Source organism: Tursiops truncatus, chromosome 13 (genome assembly GCF_011762595.2).
Source record: "Tursiops truncatus isolate mTurTru1 chromosome 13, mTurTru1.mat.Y, whole genome shotgun sequence".
Taxonomy (NCBI): domain Eukaryota; kingdom Metazoa; phylum Chordata; class Mammalia; order Artiodactyla; family Delphinidae; genus Tursiops; species Tursiops truncatus.
Window position 1 is genome coordinate 37,844,157 of NC_047046.1, and position 18,860 is coordinate 37,863,016.

At 40.1% G+C, this 18,860-nt stretch overlaps 1 protein-coding gene and 1 pseudogene across 5 annotated transcripts in view; one reads left to right on the forward strand and one right to left on the reverse strand.

The window, feature by feature from the left end:
• LOC117307742 (proteolipid protein 2 pseudogene) overlaps nucleotides 1-9,566 on the reverse strand; it is a 108,698-nt pseudogene extending 99,132 nt beyond the window's left edge.
• Nucleotides 9,567-9,713: 147 nt separating this feature from the next.
• Nucleotides 9,714-18,860, forward strand: part of GREB1L (GREB1 like retinoic acid receptor coactivator) — a 260,458-nt gene continuing 251,311 nt past the window's right edge. For all 5 annotated transcript variants that reach the window (XM_033837607.2, XM_033837608.2, XM_073790574.1 and 2 more), the window contains exon 1: nucleotides 9,714-9,875. The gene's annotated coding sequence lies outside the window, so the exon portion shown is untranslated. The remainder of the gene's footprint in view (nucleotides 9,876-18,860) is intronic.

Consider the following 18,860-nt stretch of genomic DNA (forward strand, 5'->3'; position numbering starts at 1 on the left):
CCTTGCCAATGCTAATTATTTTCTGGTTTGTTGTTGTTGTTGTCAGTAGCCATCCTAAATGGGTGTAAGGTGATATCTCTTTGTGGTTTTTATTTACACTCCTCTGATGATTGGTTCCTATTGATCATCTTTTAACGTGCTTGTTGGACATGTATATGTCTTTGGAGAAATATCTATTCAAATCCTTGGCCCATTTTTTGATTGGGTTGGGTTTGTTGCTGTTGTTGAGTTGTATTAGCTCTTTATATAGTCTGTATATCAGCTCCTTATCAGATATACGATTTGCAAGTATTTTCCCTCATTCCGTGGGTTGCCTTTTTACTCTGTTGATTGTGTCCTTTGATGCACAGTTTTAAATTTTGATGTAGTCATTTTTTTCTATTTTTACTTTTGTTGCCTATGTTTTTGGTGTCACATCCAAGAAATTATTGCCAAATCTAATGTCATGAACCCCTAGGGTTTTTTTTTGCGGCATGCGGGCCTCTCACTGTTGTGGCCTCTCCCGTTGTGGAGCACAGGTTCTGGATGCGCAGGCTCAGCGGCCATGGCTCACGGGCCCAGCCACTCCGCGGCATGTGGGATCTTCCCGGACTGGGGCATGAACCCGTGTCCCCTACAACGGCAGGTGGACTCTCAACCACTGTGCCACCAGGGAAGCCCATCCCTAGGTTTTTAATGTGTGTGTTCTCACTCTTCATAATTTTAAACTAATCTGTAATTGCATATTAGATTTATTTTTATTTAGAAAGATTTCTTAATCATCAAGTAGTTTTATATTAGTTATCTCTTTCATAATTAATGTATAGCTTTCCAATTTTAGGGTCAAAAACTATGGCCTAGGCCCTAGATTTCCATTCATCAGAATTTGATAAGATTTTCTTTGTGGCTTAAAGTATTTTAGTATCTTAGACTTTAGAAAAGATGCATACGCCATGGTTTAACTCTATGTACTATATATGTGTTTTCTTGCATTATCCAAATCCTCTCTCTCTTTTTTTTTTTTAACTTTTGGCTACACTGCACGGCATGCAGGATCTTAGTTCCCTGATCAGAGATCGAACCTGTGCCCCATGCAGTGGAAGCACAGAGTCTTAACCACTGGGCTGCCAGGGAAGTCCCCCAAATCCTCTCTTTTCTATTTATTTTTGGTCTATGAGATCTGTCCATTTCTTAGAGAAATGGGTTAAATTTTTAAAAATACATTCTTCTTTTATTTCCACTAGTTATTTATTTAAATATTTTGGTGCTATAAATTTACACTTTGGAATTAGCAGATTAGGGTTTGAGTTCCATGTCTATCGCTGTGTGTCAGACACTGAAAACACCTAATCTCTCTAAAGCCTAGTTCCTCATCTGCAAAATGGAAGTGTTAACCACAGTCACTGTGTAGCGTCGTAAGGATTACTATAGAAAATCCTCAGCTGAGTGCTTGACATGTAGTGAGTGTACAGTAAATGTCTGCTATCCTTCAAAGTCAATTGGTTTTATTGTTCTACTTACTTTTTAATCATGAATTTCACTTTGATTTTATATTGCTACTTTTTTCCCTGCTTTTGCTTGTAACTTTATTGGCCATCTATTTATTTTCAATCTTTCTGTGTCATTTTATTTCAGGTACAATTCATAAGGAGAATAGTTAAATTTTTTTTTTTCACTCAGAGATTTTTGTCTTTTAATAGGGAAATTTAGCTCACTGAGTTTATTGTTATTAATGCTAAGAATGTATTCATACATCTTGTTTTCTCTTTATTATTCTTTATTGTTTTCGCCTCTTTTCCTGACTGTTGTGGTTCTGGTGAAGTTTTCTTTGTATGTTTTTTCCCTCAAATTATTTGAAAGTTCTACAACTTTCAATTGTGGCCATTACCTTTAAATTAAAAAAAATTGAATATGCGTATAAATATCAAGAAAAAAGTGATTATTCTTTATGCCCTGTTCTCTTCCCCAAACATGATAAGACTTTTAACAGTTATAATCCTCTCTCCAGGAACCCATATCTCCTACATTTTATGAAATAAACTGGAATTTAAATTCTACATTATTTTTGCTATTTTAATTTTTGCTTTCCTATGTAATTACCCTGTCTTAATATTTACATTAGATTTTATAAAAACATTATCAATAATTATATTTCTCTGGGTTTTTACTCTCTGGTATTTTTTGTATACCCTATCTTCCCTTTTACTGAGTCTTTATTTAATTGCAAGCAACATCAAAGGCATCACAAAGAAACTTAATTTTTAAAAAAATGTAATTTTGTCTCATTTAACAGAGTTCAGAGGCAAGTTGCAAACACAGTTTGTTGAGGGCTCCAACTCGATTTTTGATTTTCTTAAATCTGCTCTCTTCCTTGTGTTAGCTTCCCTCATTGTATCAGGATGGTTGTAGCAATTCAGGATACACAGCTAAGAAGGGAGAATTGTTTTTCCTTAGTCATTGAATAAAGCATTGCCCTTCACTTTAATGAGAGTAACACTAACCAAACTCAGTGGCAAGGAAATGCCATGTATTCATTGGTTCAGACCTATATTATTGTCCATCCCTGATCCAATCACTAGGGTGGGGTGAGGGGAAGGAAATTGTAATGTTCATTAAACTGCTGCCCAGTGGGAGAAGAATTGCTTGGGAGGCAACTGTGCTACAGTTTTTGAATTCAAATTGATATAGTTTTCATTCAGAACATAGTCCCATAAATATTTCTTCATGTAATGTAGAGATCTCAGATGATGACCTGATAATTTTTCTTTATATATACCCTTTAATGGGAGGTCTGAAATATCATAGAATTTTATCCTTTATTTTTGGCTGCACCACATGGCTTGCAGGATCTTACTTCCCCCACCAGGGATTGAACCTGGGCCCACGGCAGAGAAAGTGCAGAGTTCTAACCACTGGACTGCCAGGGAACTCCCTAGAATTTTATTCTTTATATTCAAAATTAGAAACTTCACAAGGATATGCGTAAATATGGTTCTTTTTGAAATAATCTTGCCCTTTCAAACTGAATACACAAATTTATATTTATCTCAGGATATTTTTTTTCTATTATTTGTATTAATACTGTTTCTCCTTTATGCATTCCATTTTAAAAACTGAGATATAATTTACATACAGTAAAATTTACCCTTTTAAAGTGTACTATCCAGTGGTTTTGAGTATATTCACAGAGTTGTGCAACCATCACCACAATCAGTCTTAGAGTATTTTCATCACCCAAAAAAGAAACCTGTACCCATTAGCACTTACTCTCCATTTCCCTCCAAACGTTAGCCTAGATAACCACTAATCTACCTCCTATCTCTGTGGATTTGCCTATTCTAGATATCTCATATAAATGGAATCATATAATGTGCGACCTTTAATGTCTGGCTTATTTTACTTAGCATGTTTTGAAGGTTCATCCATTTTGGAGCATGTATCAGTACTTCATTTTTTAAAAATTACTGAATAATATTCAGTAATAATATCTATATGGATAGACCACACTTGAATTATCCATTCATTGGTTGATGGACATTTGCATTGTGTCTACTTTTTGGCTGCTATGGATAATGCTGCTATGAACATTCATGTATGAGCTTTGGTGTGAATATATGTTTTAAATTCTCTGGGGCAAACGTAGTAAGGTAGATAGCTAGTGGGAAGCAGCCGCATGGCACAGGGATATTGGCTCGGTGCTTTGTGACAGCCTGGAGGGGTGGGATAGGGAGGGTGGGAGGGAGGGAGACGCAAGAGGGAAGAGATATGGGAACATATGTATATGTATAACTGATTCACTTTGTTATAAAGCAGAAACTAACACACCATTGTAAAGCAATTATACCCCAATAAAGATGTTAAAAAAAAAAAAAAGAGGCTTCTGGGAATACAAAAAAAAAAAAATTCTCTGGGGTATATATCTAGGAGTGGAATTGTTGGATCATATTATAACTCCGTTTTGATGAAATGCCAAACTGCTTTCCACAGTGCTACACTGTTTTACATTCCTATCGGCAATGTATAAGTGCTCCATTTGTTATTATAGCTTTGCTAACATTTGTTATTACAGCTTAAAATTTTTTTTTACAGTTTCTTTTTTTATTATTATGGTTAACTATACATAACATGATATTTACCATTTCAACAATTTTTAAGGGTACAGTTTAGTGGAATTAAGTATATTCACATTTTTGTGCATTCATCACCACCATCCATCTCTAGAACTTTTTTCATCTTCCCAAACTGAAACTTTAACCTTAACCCTAACCCTAACCGTACCCATTAAACAATAACTCCCCATCACCTCCTGCCCTCTTCAGGCTCCTCATCCCCAAATGAACCACTGTTCATTCTACTTTCTGTCTCTAGGAATTTGACTACTCTAGGTATCTCACATACGTGGAATCATACAGTATTTGTCCTTTTGTGACTGGTTTACTACAATTAGCATAATGTCTTCAGGTTCATGTACATTGTGTCAGAATTTTCTTCCTTTTTAAAGCTAAATAGCATTCCATTGTATGTTTCCTGTTACTCTTTTTTTTAAAATAATAGCCATCCTAGTGGGTATAAAGTGGTATATCATTGTGGGTTGTTTTTTTTTTGTCATTGTGGTTTTGATTTATATTTCCCTAGTAGCTAATTATGTTACACACCTTTTTGTGTGATTATTGGCCATTTGTATATCTTCTCTGGAGAAATGTCTGTTCAAATCCTTTGACTATTTTTCATTTGGATTATTTGTCTTTTATTGTTGAATTGTAAGAGTTCTTTATATATTATAGATAATAGGTCCTTATCAGATATGTGATTGCAAATATTTTCTCCCATACTGTGGGTTACCTTTTCACTTTCTTGATACTGTCCTTTGATGCACATAGGACAGTTTTTAATTTTATGAATCAATTTATCTAGTTTTTCCTTTGTTGCTTGTGCTTTTGGTGTCATGTTAAGAAACCATTACCTAACCTAACGTTAAAGAATTCTATGAAAAAGTTTTATTGTTTCAGCTCTTACATTTAGATCTAAGATCCATTTTAAGTTAATTTTTGTATCTGCTGTAAGGCAGATGTCCAAATTCATTCTTTTGCATGTGGATATCCAGTTGTCCCAGCACTGTTTGTTGAAAAGACTATTCTTTTGCCATTGCATTATTTTGACACCCTTGCTGAAAATCAGTTGACCATAGATGCATGGGCTTATTTCTGGACTCTTAATTCTATTCCTTTGATCTATATGTCTATCCTTATGCCAGAACCACACTATCTTGATTACTATAGCTTTGTAATAAAGTTTGAAATTGGGAAGTGTAGTCTGAATTTTTTTATTTTTAAAAAAAGATTGTTTTGGCTACCTGAGTCCCTTGCATTTCCGTATGAATTATAGGGGTGGCTTGTCAATTTCTTCAAGAAAGAAAAAAGCAGTTTTGGAATTTTGATAGGGATTGTGCTGAATCCGTAGATCAATATGGGGAGTACTACCACCATACCAATATTAACTCTTTAACTCCAACAACACAGAATGTGTTTCCATTTATTTAGGTCTCCTTTAATTTCTTTTAATGTTTTATAGTCTACAAATACCTATTTGTATTTTGTAGTATATGAATATGAATAGGTATTGGTATACTACAAAATAAGTACTGTAATATATAATATTCCACTTTTGCTTTTAAAACTTCCAACATATAAATATTAGATCTCCTGGGTCTATTTTTAATATCTCTAAAATATTTTCTTTCACAATTTCTATTTCTTTATCTTTTAGTGCTGCACTCTGGAAGGACTCTTTGATATGGTCTTATAATTCACTAAATCAGTTTTCAGCAGCATCTATTTTTCTGTTAACTTCTATAATCTTTTCAACTTAAATATTCATCTATTTTTTAATATCCAAGAACATTCTGGTTCTCAGATGCTCCATTTTCATGACCTGCCCTTGTCGCTCTTTAAATTTCAGTTAAGAACATGAACAGGATTTAAAAAAAAAGTTTTCTCCTATTTCCTGCATTAATTCCATTTTAGTGAGTGATAGCTGCTCTAATTTGGTCCTCTTCTTTCAAATGGTGGATCTTCTCTTTAGGATTAGTGATATTTTTTATCTGCTCATATTTATAAGTGGAGATCTAGATCATTCAGCATCGATAACTGACATCCCATCTGGAATTGGAGAGACCACTGTTCAAGTCCCCATAGTGGGTCTTACCCTCTGAGGATGATGGTGGCAGGGTGGAGGTTGGTATTCAGTAGTGAAACCAGTGAATTGGCTTTGAGTAGGAAAATAGTATCCCTTCCTCATAGAAGATAATGGTTATGATGGGACACAGGATGCTGAGCCACCAAGTCTCAAACCTTAAGCTGAGAGAGAAAGGAACAGGGTGAGGAAGCAAAGAAATCAATTATTTGAAACTATGCCCAGGAAAGAACTTTACATGGGACTACTGGCACACAGAACTCAATGGAAGCAAATAAATATGAAGTCTACTAAGTGTATGAGGGAATTGTATGGCCGAATCGCAAACCCAATTTAAAAAAAACTAACTGTAAATGAACTCTCAGGACCCCGAACTTGAACCAACAGGAAATGGGCTGTGAAAACTGTGAAGTCTCCCAATAACCACTTCAGATGTGACCATAGAGGAAAATGAACAAGGAAGAGACTTCCAGAGTGTTGAGCCAAGGGTCACAGAAATTAATGCAAAAGGGTATTCATTCTTGAGAGCAGAACCAGGATGTAATCATAGAACTTCCCCCATCACTGAGACGGAGGATCTTCCCAATAATCACTCAGAAGGATTCCATCATTTATATGGACCCTGACTGCTCTGAGTCATATTTTTCACTGAACTTGGTTCTAATGCAGTGTATCTGTGAGAAGCATTTGGGAATCATTGTTATGGAGAAGAGGAGGGATTCGCAGTAGTCGGCTAGGCACTATGCATTGCCTCAATCCGCACAGCTACTCCCTGAGGTATGTGCTATCATGATGCTACTCTACAAATGGGGACACTGAGATGGAGTCCAGTAACTTGGTCAAGGTTATATAATAGGTAAGTCTTGGAGCCAGGATTCAAAACTATGGGGCCTAACTCCGAAGTGTTTACACTTAATTCTGTCACATTTTATAATCACAGAAGTCTATTGGGCATGATGAGGGATACATAAACGTCAAAAAGGAGACAAGACATATACACAAATAAATTCAAGGCAAGGGAGTTTGTTATCTAATGAATGGGACACTGAAACGTTTTCAGACTACCAGAACATAGATAGATTACCATCACTAACTTTTTTTTTTTTTTTTTTTTGCGGTACACGGGCTTCTCACCGTTGTGGCCTCTCCCGTTGCGGAGCACAGGCTCCGGACGCGCAGGCTCCAGACGCGCAGGCTCAGCGGCCATGGCTTACGGGCCCAGCCGCTCCGCGGCATGTGGGATCTTCCCAGACCGGGGCACGAACCCATGTCCCCTGCATCGGCAGGCGGACTCTCAACCACTGCGCCACCAGGGAAGCCCCATCACTAACTTTTAACCTTGTTAGGGACTTGTTTTGTTTACTGATGAATCACCAGTTCTCACTTCGCCATCTGGCTCACAGTAGGTGCTCAATAAATATTTGTTGAATGAATACCAGAGTTCTGTAATATTAGTCTAACGTCCTTGAGCAACTGTGCCAAATTTACCTTCACATCTTCAGAGTCTACTGTGTTTGGCGCTCAATGAATGGTCCTTGAACTAAACTAACAGAAAACTGCACTGTGGTTTTATGTAAAGGCTGCTCATTGTTCCCAGTTCCCTTTTCTTTAAAATGGAAGGTGTTCCCCTCCTCAACTCTACAGACTGTGTGGCAGACTGGGTTTTTCAAAAGATTCTCACCCGCTTTAACCTCTCATGAACTAAGTTTTTATTCATGGAGGTGAACTTGAAATCTCAAGTTTCTACTTACTATCTTTTTCACATGTATGACTGGTTTTCCAGTTGAATTTGACATTTGATTCCTTTTGGATACCTGAGCTATACTCTTAATCAGCTGCACCTTTCTGTGTTGTAGTTATTTAAAAACCACATTGATCTCATTCAGTAAGTCTCTATTGTGTGCAAGATCCAGGACTGTGGCAATACAGCCATGACGAGAAAGACATGGTTCCTGCCCTCGTGGCACATAAAAGTGTTCCTATGTGTTTTAAAAGACTGGACAATAGGGATTCAATTGTAAATCAAAGCAAAAACCATTTCTGCTCCTTATCCCCATAAGGAACAAAACGATTAAAAAAAAAAAGATGGCAGTTGGGCATGAGTTCCCAGTGGAGGAGGGAGAGAAGACAATCCAGATCACAAACAAATCGCTTACTTTTTGCAAGTCACAACTGAACTATGCCTTGAGTTATCTTCTGGTGATTCCGGACTTCCAGTCAGAGTCAATTCCGTCTGTATTGACCAAAAGAGAAACAGGGAGGAAAAAAATGCATTTCGGTTCTTAAAAAAAAAAAAAGAGCAACACGAGCAAACAAAACCCACTGACTTAGGGATCATATGAGATCTACTTTAATTGAAGTTGTCTTTAAACGATAATTGACAATGATACCGAAACAACAGACTGATAACCAACCTGCTCGGGGCCGGGCACGGCCGTAGCATCCCCACTGCCAGGAACCAGCTGACCAGGGTCTATACGGGCCCCAAAGGCACTACAAATTGATCAACTTTTCTTAACCTAGACTCTTCCACCACATCCAGCATGGACCTGCTTCTTCCAGGGTGTGGGCCATCAGTAAAGGAGTCTAGTCGCCCATCTCTGGCAACAACGACAGTTTAAAAAAAAAATGGAGCTACAGCTCTAATAACAAAACCCACCAGCTGTGAAAAGTGGAGACACATCTGTCACTATCGGGCCTCAGCATCTCTGGAGAACGTTGGCTCCCGCCGCGCCCGTCAAGGCCCTGGGCCCGCGGTTAGTGGCTGCTCTGCGGGCGGAAGAGCCTTCTCGTCCCGGCAGGCTCGGGGCGAGCCACCGCGAGCAGGCAGCCTCCGTGAGCGCCCGGCCGGGGTCGGCGGGCCGGAGGGCGTGCTCGTTCAGGAGGCGCCCAGGCGGTTCTGGCCGGAGCTCCCGGGTCGGTTTGGTTTTGTCCCCATCCTGCCCCCGCCCCCCCCCACTCCCCTTCATGCAAAAGGCCAAGGAGTTTTGACCCACCATCGCCCAGACCGAGTTCACGCTTAGGGCCCTTTCGCCGCCGTCCAGAGGACAGAGAAAGCAATCGCGCAATGAGGCGAGAGCACTCTGTGAATGAAGGTGGAGTCGGCGAGAAAATCATTTTCCTTCTTGGCTGCGCGCGTCAGCCGCCCCGGGGGGCAGGCCTCCTTCCCAGAAGACCCCCTCCACACACCCGCGCCCTCCACGCCCCTCAGTGGCCACACGCATCACTGGTGCCGCGGAGTTTGGAAATGGAGTCGCGAGCACACTGGGCTGCGGGCTCCACACGGGGAGGGGGCGTTCCCGGAGGGTGAGCAGGGAACCGTGCGCCCACTCCACTCCCGGAGGGCCAGGGAGCCCTGAAGGGCCCTCGCGGGCGCCGAGGCGGCGGAAGACCGAGAGGCGGGGCGGGGGGGGAGGGGGCGCGGGGGTCCCCGCCGGGGAGCTTCTGGGGAAGCGGGAGGGGCAGCACCTGAGGAATCCGCCTCCGGCCGCGGCGGCCGCCGCCTCGCTCCGCCCCGGGGAACTGAGCGCGCGGCCAGCTTGCCTGCCAGAGAGACGCCAGCCACCGGCGGCGCTAGCACCTCGGAGGAGGGCGGCGGAGCGAGCGGAGCGCGGCGCTGGGACCCGGACTGGGGGTGGGGAGACGAGCCCCGCCGAGGCGAGGGCCACCCCCGGTCCTCTGCCCTCGCGCGCTGCCAGGGCCAGGTAAGCGGCTGCGGGGACTCTGGGCGCGGGGAGGCGGGGAGGTGAGAGGTCGCCCGCCGGGCGCGAGTGCACGCCTCTGCCCGGCAGGGGCTGCCCTTTGGCGGGCTGTGGACACCTTGCCTGCGCGGGGAGGCGCAGCGGCTGACTTTTTCTGGAGGGATCGGAAGGCGGAGCGGGGGTGTGAGCGCCGGTTCGTTTGTATGGCGAAGGCGGGCGCCCGTGCCAGCCCCGGACCCGAACCCTGGCGTCAGCCGCCTGAGGAGACCCAGCCCGTGCGGTCCGCGCCCGGAGGCCAAAGGCCTGTCACCCCGGCTCTCGGCGCCGCCTTTGTGGCGGGAGCGAGGGAGCCCGAGAGGGGGCTGAGGGAGGCAGCGGCGCGGCGGGGAGCGCCCGGGACCGGCTCCCCCAGCCCGAGGGCTGCTGAGGGGGGTGGCCCGGGCGGGGGGACGGTGGGTAGGGAGGCGCGGAGGTGACGCGGGAGGATGGAGAGAGCTCAGAGGGGCAAAGTTGAGAGCGTCCAGCGGTGGCTGGGCGTTTGCTCAGGGTCCCTGGGCTGCTTTGCTCCACACCAAATGTCACTTGGTCACGAGCGCGCGCGCGTGTCTTCCGGCCATCATTTCCCTTTTTCGTGAGTGAGTGAGGACGACCACTCTTGTGCTGAATGAGACACAAAGGGTTGTGTTGACAGCTGACCCTGACACGAGTAGACAGCGAGGTGCGGTGTGTGCCCTGGCCGGGGAGGGTGATGAAGAGGCGGTTTGTTAATCAATTCCCTCAGTCCCTCTTCCGAGCTCCGTGAAAAGAAGCGATAGGTACAGATGCAGTTCGCGGGGCTTCTCAGTTAAACGGAGCCCAAGTCGGGTCCAGAATCCGATTCATCTGCGCGGGGACAGCTGCTGCCTCCCGCAGAGGCGACGGAGCCCGGATCCCGGAGAAACTCCTCGATTCTCTCCTTTCCTCAAGGAACGTGACTGTTTCAAGGTCCTTATCCCCACCGCGGCCTTCTGTCTCCTGTTGAAAAGATAGAAATCACATTTTAATTTCTGTTTTTCACCCCATAAGAGTCCCCTCTCCACCTCGCCCTTGAGGTGGGAAAACCCGCTTAAGTCTCATGTTAAAATCTAGCCATTTAAATATGGGGAAGAGCTTGTCCGAAAAAGGTTTTTGAATTAAATGCCGCCCTTAGAAACCTCTCTTTCCTCTGAACATTAAAAAAAAAAAAAAAAAACAAAAACTTTAAATCCTGGAATTCTCTTTGAGTTTTGTGACTGTGTTGCTTCCTTTTCTTTCAGAATATTTCTATGTAGTTTTACAAATTGCAATACTGAAAACTTAAAATGGAGAAAAAATTTAAATTGTTTTATTAAAAATAGTACTAGAACTACGTGCGTGTAGGCACGTGTTTAAAGGGCAAGTTTTAATTAATGAATATCGGAAAGTTATATGCATAGGGTAGAAATTGCAAACAGCAGTGTAAAGTACGCCCTCTGTCTCAGAGACCCGTACTCCCAATGCCCTAGTCCTCCTCCCCAGAGGCAACCACTCTCCTCAATTGTATATCCTTCCATAAGCCTTCTATTAGAATGGAATTACATTGTGGAAATAGAGGATGAAGGGAACTGAATACGTAAGACTGAACTGTGTCTCAGTGGTGATGGCTCTTAATTTGATATCCACTCCTGATGATATTAGATCCTTTTATTTAGCCTAAGGCACTTATCAGAGTGCTTAAAAATCTTAGAACAAGTATTCAGTGCAAAGCAGAACTATTAAACTGTTATCTCCCCCCTCCCTCCATCACCAGTTTCTCTACACCTGGTTTTTTGTAACCTTTGTTGGATTTTTCTTCCATTTTGGAGCTCTTTAGGAAGTAGAGAATGAGAACTGTAGTTCATTCTATCCAGTGCAGTGCACATCTGAAGACATTGAAAGGATATATGAATACTCCCATTGACATGAGATAATATAAAAATTTCAATGGTATGAGAGAAATACGGAGGCCAAGTTTAAGACATTTGGTCACATCTCTTAGTTCCAGGCCTGAATTTGCCATAAACTAGCTAAATGAAGTAACTTTCTAAGAAATGCTTTTGTTTCCATCCCCAGTTAAATAAAGGAATTGAACCATGTGGCTTCTGAGTGTCCTTCCGACTCCAAAATCCTGTGATTTTTGGTAAAATGGTAGTTCTGTAGGTGTCCTAAGATTGGCTAAGGATAAACCAGTTGGATCTGTGGGTATTAGACAGTGGAGTGACAAAGAAAAAAAAAAATCCTAAATGGTAGATTCATAAAGAGGAAGTCAGAGATGTTTAAACAACATTTCTGCTCTTATGAGATTGATATCATTGGAGAACAGCTACTTTACTTTCCCACAAAATGTCTGTTTATGTTACTGATAGAGGCCAAACCCTGAATGGCCCTCTGTGCATCACCTTGTATGGCTAAGGAAAGTGAATTTTCTTCACAGCTCACGGTGCCATTTTTAGGGAAATTATTTTTACCAAACTCTTACTTTTCTTTTTGGTAATGTGGAAATAAAGTTCATTGACCTACTTCAAAGGGACTTTACATAATTTAATTAGTGATTCTACAAGTATTTAGAAAATGAATAATCCTTATAGCTAAGCTATTTTAGTTACTTTATAAGTATTCACTTAGAGATCATGTTCTTAGCAGGAAAGTTTTCTAATCTCTAAAACACCTGAAACTAATGATACCTGGATGGGTGCTGAGAGCTGAGGAGTGATTTCAAGGTTATGAAAGTAAAAAGAATTAGGTGATTTTAATCACTATATATGATCTCAGTTAAGGGATGTCAAACTTACATCGTAAGTGGTGGTTACAAAAATCATTCATGTTAAAGAAGGAGATCTCATACTTTGAAGATTCTGAGTCAATAATAAAGAATATTATGTAATTAGTTTGAATGTCAGTAATATAAATAAATTATAATGGAGTTTTAGGAATTGTTTGATTGGGGTGATAAGAAATACGAACTAGAATGGTAGATTTGTAAGGGTGCTTAGAGAAATCTTGATTGACAAAACTAACAAAAACAAAAGAAAATTAAGTACTAGTACTAGTAATGAAGTTCTTCTAAAATGGAATAGTTTTTGTTTTTTGCATCTTCCTTCCCACCCTTACCATATGAATATGTATTTTTACAGATGTCTTACCATATTGCAGGCACATTTTTACTCTGATTTTTTTATAAACATTTTTCCATAATTTACTTTCTATTGTTTGCAATTAGTTTATTGTATCATGATTTACTTAACTCTTTCTCTATTTTATGATTTTCCAGTTTTTTTAAAAAAATATAATGGCCACCCACATGAATGAGACTTTCTTATTCTTCTTCTTTAAAATTAAAAAAAAAAAAAAAGAACTTAGAATTATTTCCCTAGAGAAGCAGTATAGGTGAGCTCTAAAATTAAAGGTTCAGTGTCCAAACATAGCTCCATCACTTATGGGTAGTTTTGGGCAAGTAACTTATTTTCTTAGAGTTTTCTAATCTGTAAAGTGGGTATAGTAATAGCTCTCTACAAGGTTAAGATAAAAAGCAGTAATGCATGAAAACACATGTAAATGTTAGCTCTGTTTTTAATTAGGAAATTTTTGTAATTTCAAAATTACTTTCCAGGAGGATTACATAAATTACACACAACAACAATGCGTGTGCTTATGTAATTTTATTTATGTAATTTTAAACATTTATATTATTGTGACTAATTTGATCAGTGTAAAATTGTATCCCTTTGTTTTGATTTGTATTTCTTTGGTCTTGTGTAAACTGAGAGTTAGTTTTCTCAGCAGTATTGCTACAGTTTTCTACTTGGAGTGGTGGAAATTTCATCACCTCAGTCATTTTTAACTAGACTATAAGACAGACAAATAGGACAGGTCAGTTACAACACTAATAAGTGAACCAAATTTTCCAATAGGTTCTTTCAGATTAGTTGTGGTTTTCTTGTATTCTCAGCCGATGGTAGTTTTTATTCATTATTATTATTTTTAATCTTAAAAATATAGCTGTTAAAATTAATAAATAACGTTATATATCAATCCTATTTAAGCGAAAATGCAATCTTCTCTTTTTTCCCTTGAAGGGCTGATTTATAATTAGCATTATTATGACCCAATTTAGTGGATTTTTGCTAGGAATGCTTCCTAAAACTTGGGGGAAAAAATCAGAGAAAGTTTCATGATCGCTAATCATGTTATCTTTTGGCTACCAATGGATAATGAAGTTATATCCTCTAACTTGAGTTCTTATACAGTCAAGGTAATTTAGACTACACAAAAGCATGCTCTTGTAAGTTCTGGAGTTCCAGCAGCCCTGATATTTCTGGCAAACACACACCCAATGTGGATAACAGCAGCTCTTTGTGCTCCTGAGCCCCAGGAGGGCTTCCTATTGTGTACTCTTCCTTCCCTCCCATTCTTGACTGACTGGTGATAGCAACTCCTCCAAGTCCAGATGTGAAGCTCCCACAGGGACGCCTCTCTTCTACCCAGCTCTGTATTTATCTCCACCACCCACCCTTCAGTGCCTTTGCTTTTGTCCTATGACATAGAGAATTCACTCTCTTTGCAAGGTTGTGGTTTCAGATTTTATTTTTAATTTATCGCTGTGCTTTATGAGTGTCTTCAACAGTCCCTACAGTGGAAGCTATAGGCACAATTAGCATAGATTAACACATAATCAGCACTGGATAAATGTTTGTTGCTGTGAACCATATCTTGTTAGTCTTCTCTGTTCCTGGGCATGGTTCTATTTTTAAGGTAAAAATAAAAAGCAAGCTCTGGTTGTATGCTGGATTACTGTTTGCCTCTATTACCAAGGTTAGGAATTAGGAAACATATTGTTATGGCCCTTTTAACTTTTTCTGTGTTTACAGGAGATTCTTAACTCTTGTGCCTTTCTTTTCTTCTGTAAAATGGGATTAACAATTAAAGTACTGCTCTAATTATCAACCTTCTGCACAGAATTGTTGTAAGATAAAATGAAATAATAAATGTGGACATGTTTTAGAAAAAAAAGGATGCACAAATTCATACAGTGTTGTCATAATTACACATTATCACTACACTTCCAGGAGTGTCCACATCTTTGAGAAAGCCTCATCTCAATGTGGAGCTGCACTGGGAGCTTGGGGTTAGATGAAAATTCTTGGGGCCCAATCCAAACCCTGAGGGTGGGGCCTGTTCTGTCTTTTAACAGCCCTTCTGATGCTGAACCACTGCTCTAAGGAGTAGTAAATGTCAACAACCACTAGAAAAGTAATTCTTTTGCTAGTTAAATATTAGTTATAAGATAATCCAGAGATATCATAACATCACTTCTGCGTGCTAAGTATGAAATGAAAGTTAGCTATTATCATTAGCTGCCGTTTGCCTTTTAACCTCTCAGAATTTAATTCAGAGCAGGAATTGTAAACTCAGGTGCTTTTAGAGGCCAAGCAGGTAATCTGAGTGAAGCAGGACACCTGTAAAATAATAAGGGATGATAAGTCCTGGTGGGCAGAAAGTCTGAAGTGGCATGATTTGTAAGACTGCACTGATTTTTGCCCTGTGTGTCACTGTTACCAGATCATTTGATTTTTCAAGTGGAACTGGAAATTCATATTTTTGTATGAATTTAATGTTGGTAATAAATTTTAAAGAAAACATATGGACCCAACAAAACAAATCTGGAAGCCAGATAATTTCCAACTTCTCAATTAATTAACATGGGTGAAAATATTTGCATTTGAATGAGTATGATGACAGAAAAAAGCACACTGTTCAACATTATTAATAAAGAAATGCACATAAATACCCCACAGACGTATTTCAACTTTCAGATTATAAAGATTTAGATCAATAATATCTAACATTGGCAATGGGTAAAGAAACTGTTATTGTTATACACTCTAAAATGAAGGCAAATATTACAGCTTTTTTGGAGAGCAATTTGACATCATGTATCAAGATTTTAAATGTCTGTACTGGGATTTTCCTGGTGGTCCAGTGGTTAAGACTTCCCCTTCCAATGCAGGGGGTGCAAGTTCGATCGCTGGTTGGGGAGCTAAAATCCCACATGCCTTGTGGCCAAAAAACCAAAACATAAAACAGAAGCAATATTGTAACAAATTCAATAAAGACTTAAAAAGAAAAAAAGCCTTGACTGAAGCTGTTAAAAAAAAATAAAAATAAATGTCTGTACCTACCCTGTCCAATATGGTAGTCCCTTGCAATGTGTGGCTATTTAAATTTAAATTAATTAACATTATATAAAACTAAAGATTCGGTTTCTCAGTTGCACTATTCACATTTCAAGTACTCAATAGTTGCATGTGGCTGGTGCCTACTGTATTGGACTGTGATCATATGGAACATTTCCTTCATAGAAAGTTCTTATGGACAGCACTGGTCTAAACTCTGACTCAGAAATTTCCCTTCTAGGAATTTGTTAGAAAGAAATAACAAATGCAGATAGTAAAAACATCACCTGAAACATTATGTATAAGAGTAAAAAATTAGAAACAAACTAAACATCATGTTTTTACTAAAAATTAGGTTGCAGTAAATATCCAAGATATATTGTTATGTAAAAATATCCCTGTTGTCGAATGATTTTATTTATTTGGGTAGATAGCTTAGGTACATAGAGATTAGGGGAACAAATTTTCTCTTCCCACAAATGATTGTAGGTATAACAGAGCTTTCCCTTTCTAGCCTAGAGCTCTTGTCATGTAGTAGACTAGGTTGACTTTCACCAAAGAACAAGCAGAGGCACTTGACAGTTCGCCAAGCTGCATCAGTATCACCTGGGTACCTGTGAGAAATTCAGGGTCTCAGACCCCATTCCAAGCCTCCTGAATCAGAATCCCTGGGGGGGCTCAGCGATCTGTGTAGTAACAAGCTTTCCACTTCCTGCCTGTATCTGCCTCCTATCACTGAATCTCTCAAGCTTTATTTTATCTTGGCCAAGTGAGAGCTCCTTGAACTCTATCCAGGCACCATTCTAGGTGCTTCAGAGGCTGCAGTGAAGAAAACTAACAAACATCCCTGTCCTTATGGGAATCAAACAATAAGCAAAGGAAAAACGGAGTAAAATATGTTATATTTTAGGTAGTGAGAAGTGTTAGGGAGGAAACTGAAGCAGAAAGGGGACTTAGAAAGTGAGATGGGAGTTGAGATTCTCTTCAGGGTGTCACTGGGAAGTGACACCTAAGTGAGGACCTGAAGGCTATGAGGGACTGAACCATTGGAAGTTTAGAGGCAGAGCATTCTTGGCAGTCATGAGGGGTAACTAGGAGGCCACTGCTGCTGAAGAGGAGAGGCTAGTGAGGGGAGTGAGGGGGGATTAGGTCAGAGCTGTAATCTAGATCTTCTGACTTCAAAATTCTTTGTTCTCTCTAGTGTACCACACTCCTCAAATTCTTTGGTTAATCAGTTTGTAAAGAGATCAGACATCCTTAAATTCACTGTTTTTCAGTGTGATCTGTCAACACCTGCCTTATTTGCCTGGGGTGCTTGTTAAATGTGGATTATTGGTCTCAACCTGCTGAATTAGAGTTTCTGGGGTGGGACCCTGGAATGTGCATTTTAGTCATCTTCCCAGGTAGTTTTTATGGACACAGAAGTCTTAGAACCACACCTCACACTTATCATTAAGTTTAGTTTTTGTAGAGGAGGTGTGCCTAAAATTCTCACCACTGCCTGTGGAGGTCATAATGAGAAGATGTAATTGATATAGTGTCTCATTTACTTCCTGCATTTTTAAACTGATTAAATCAACACTACTTATAGTAAGTTTATGTGTATATCTCTGTTGGAGTATTCAGCAACTGTACGATTATTGTCATAATTCTTACCCACATCAGAGAATGGGGGAACCTTTTCACTTGAGGGTTCTGTCTCCCTCTCATCCAATCTGTTCTGCTTTTTGGAAAGGGCGAATTTAAATTTAATTGATTTTTAAATTCATATTTTCTTTTTTTCTTCTTTTCCATTCTCTTTCTCTCTGGTCCCTCCTCTCTCTCTCTCCCGCTCTCTCTCTCTCTCTCTCTCTCTCTCTCTCTTTCTCTCTCTCTCTCTCTCTGCCTCTTGTTTCTTTTCTTCTTCCTCTTCCCTTCTTCTTGAAATCTAACCATCCTAAATTAAACACCATTAATGTTTTTGGTCGCCATTATTTTATGCATTTCCATGCATATTTATATATATTTACCAACACAAACAACTTTACATGATAGGGTCATATGTTTGTTTTTTGTTTTTTTTTTTTCGGTACACGGGCCTCTCACCGCTGTGGCCCCTCCCGTTGCAGAGCACAGGCTCTGGATGCGCAGGCTCAGCAGCCATGGCTCACGGGCCCAGCCGCTCCGCGGCATGTGGGATCATCCCGGACCGGGGCACGAACCCGTGTCCCCTGCATAGGCAGGCGGACTCTCAACCACTGCGCCACCAGGGAAGCCCCGGGTCATATGTTTTTTAAAAAACTGTAGTCACATCTTTTAAAAAATTCAGGAAGCCTAAATTTCCTCTTTACCCTCCCTTTTCACCTCAACAGTGTGACCAATCTGCTGTTTATTTTGTTAAAACTTTTTCCATGATCATGTAACCTAACAAACCTTGTATATCTTCAACATCTTATACATACTGTCATATTTCATATATATATAATTTATTTTTTCACTTAATACTTAATAAAACACAGGGATATACCTCTAGGTCAAATGGTATAACTCTTATTTATTCTTTTAAATGACTAGATAATATTCTGTGGTATACATATTCCACAAACAACCATTAACTTTACTGAAGGATATTCATTTTAACTAAACAAGAAACTAGAGCTGTATACTAAATATGAGGCGTATCTGATTATATAATTTAAAAACATTTTTGTAAAGCAAAAAAACTGAAAACAAATACTACAGACAAATGATAGATTGGAAAAAAAATCTTTACATATGCAGGCAAAAGATTAGCATCTCT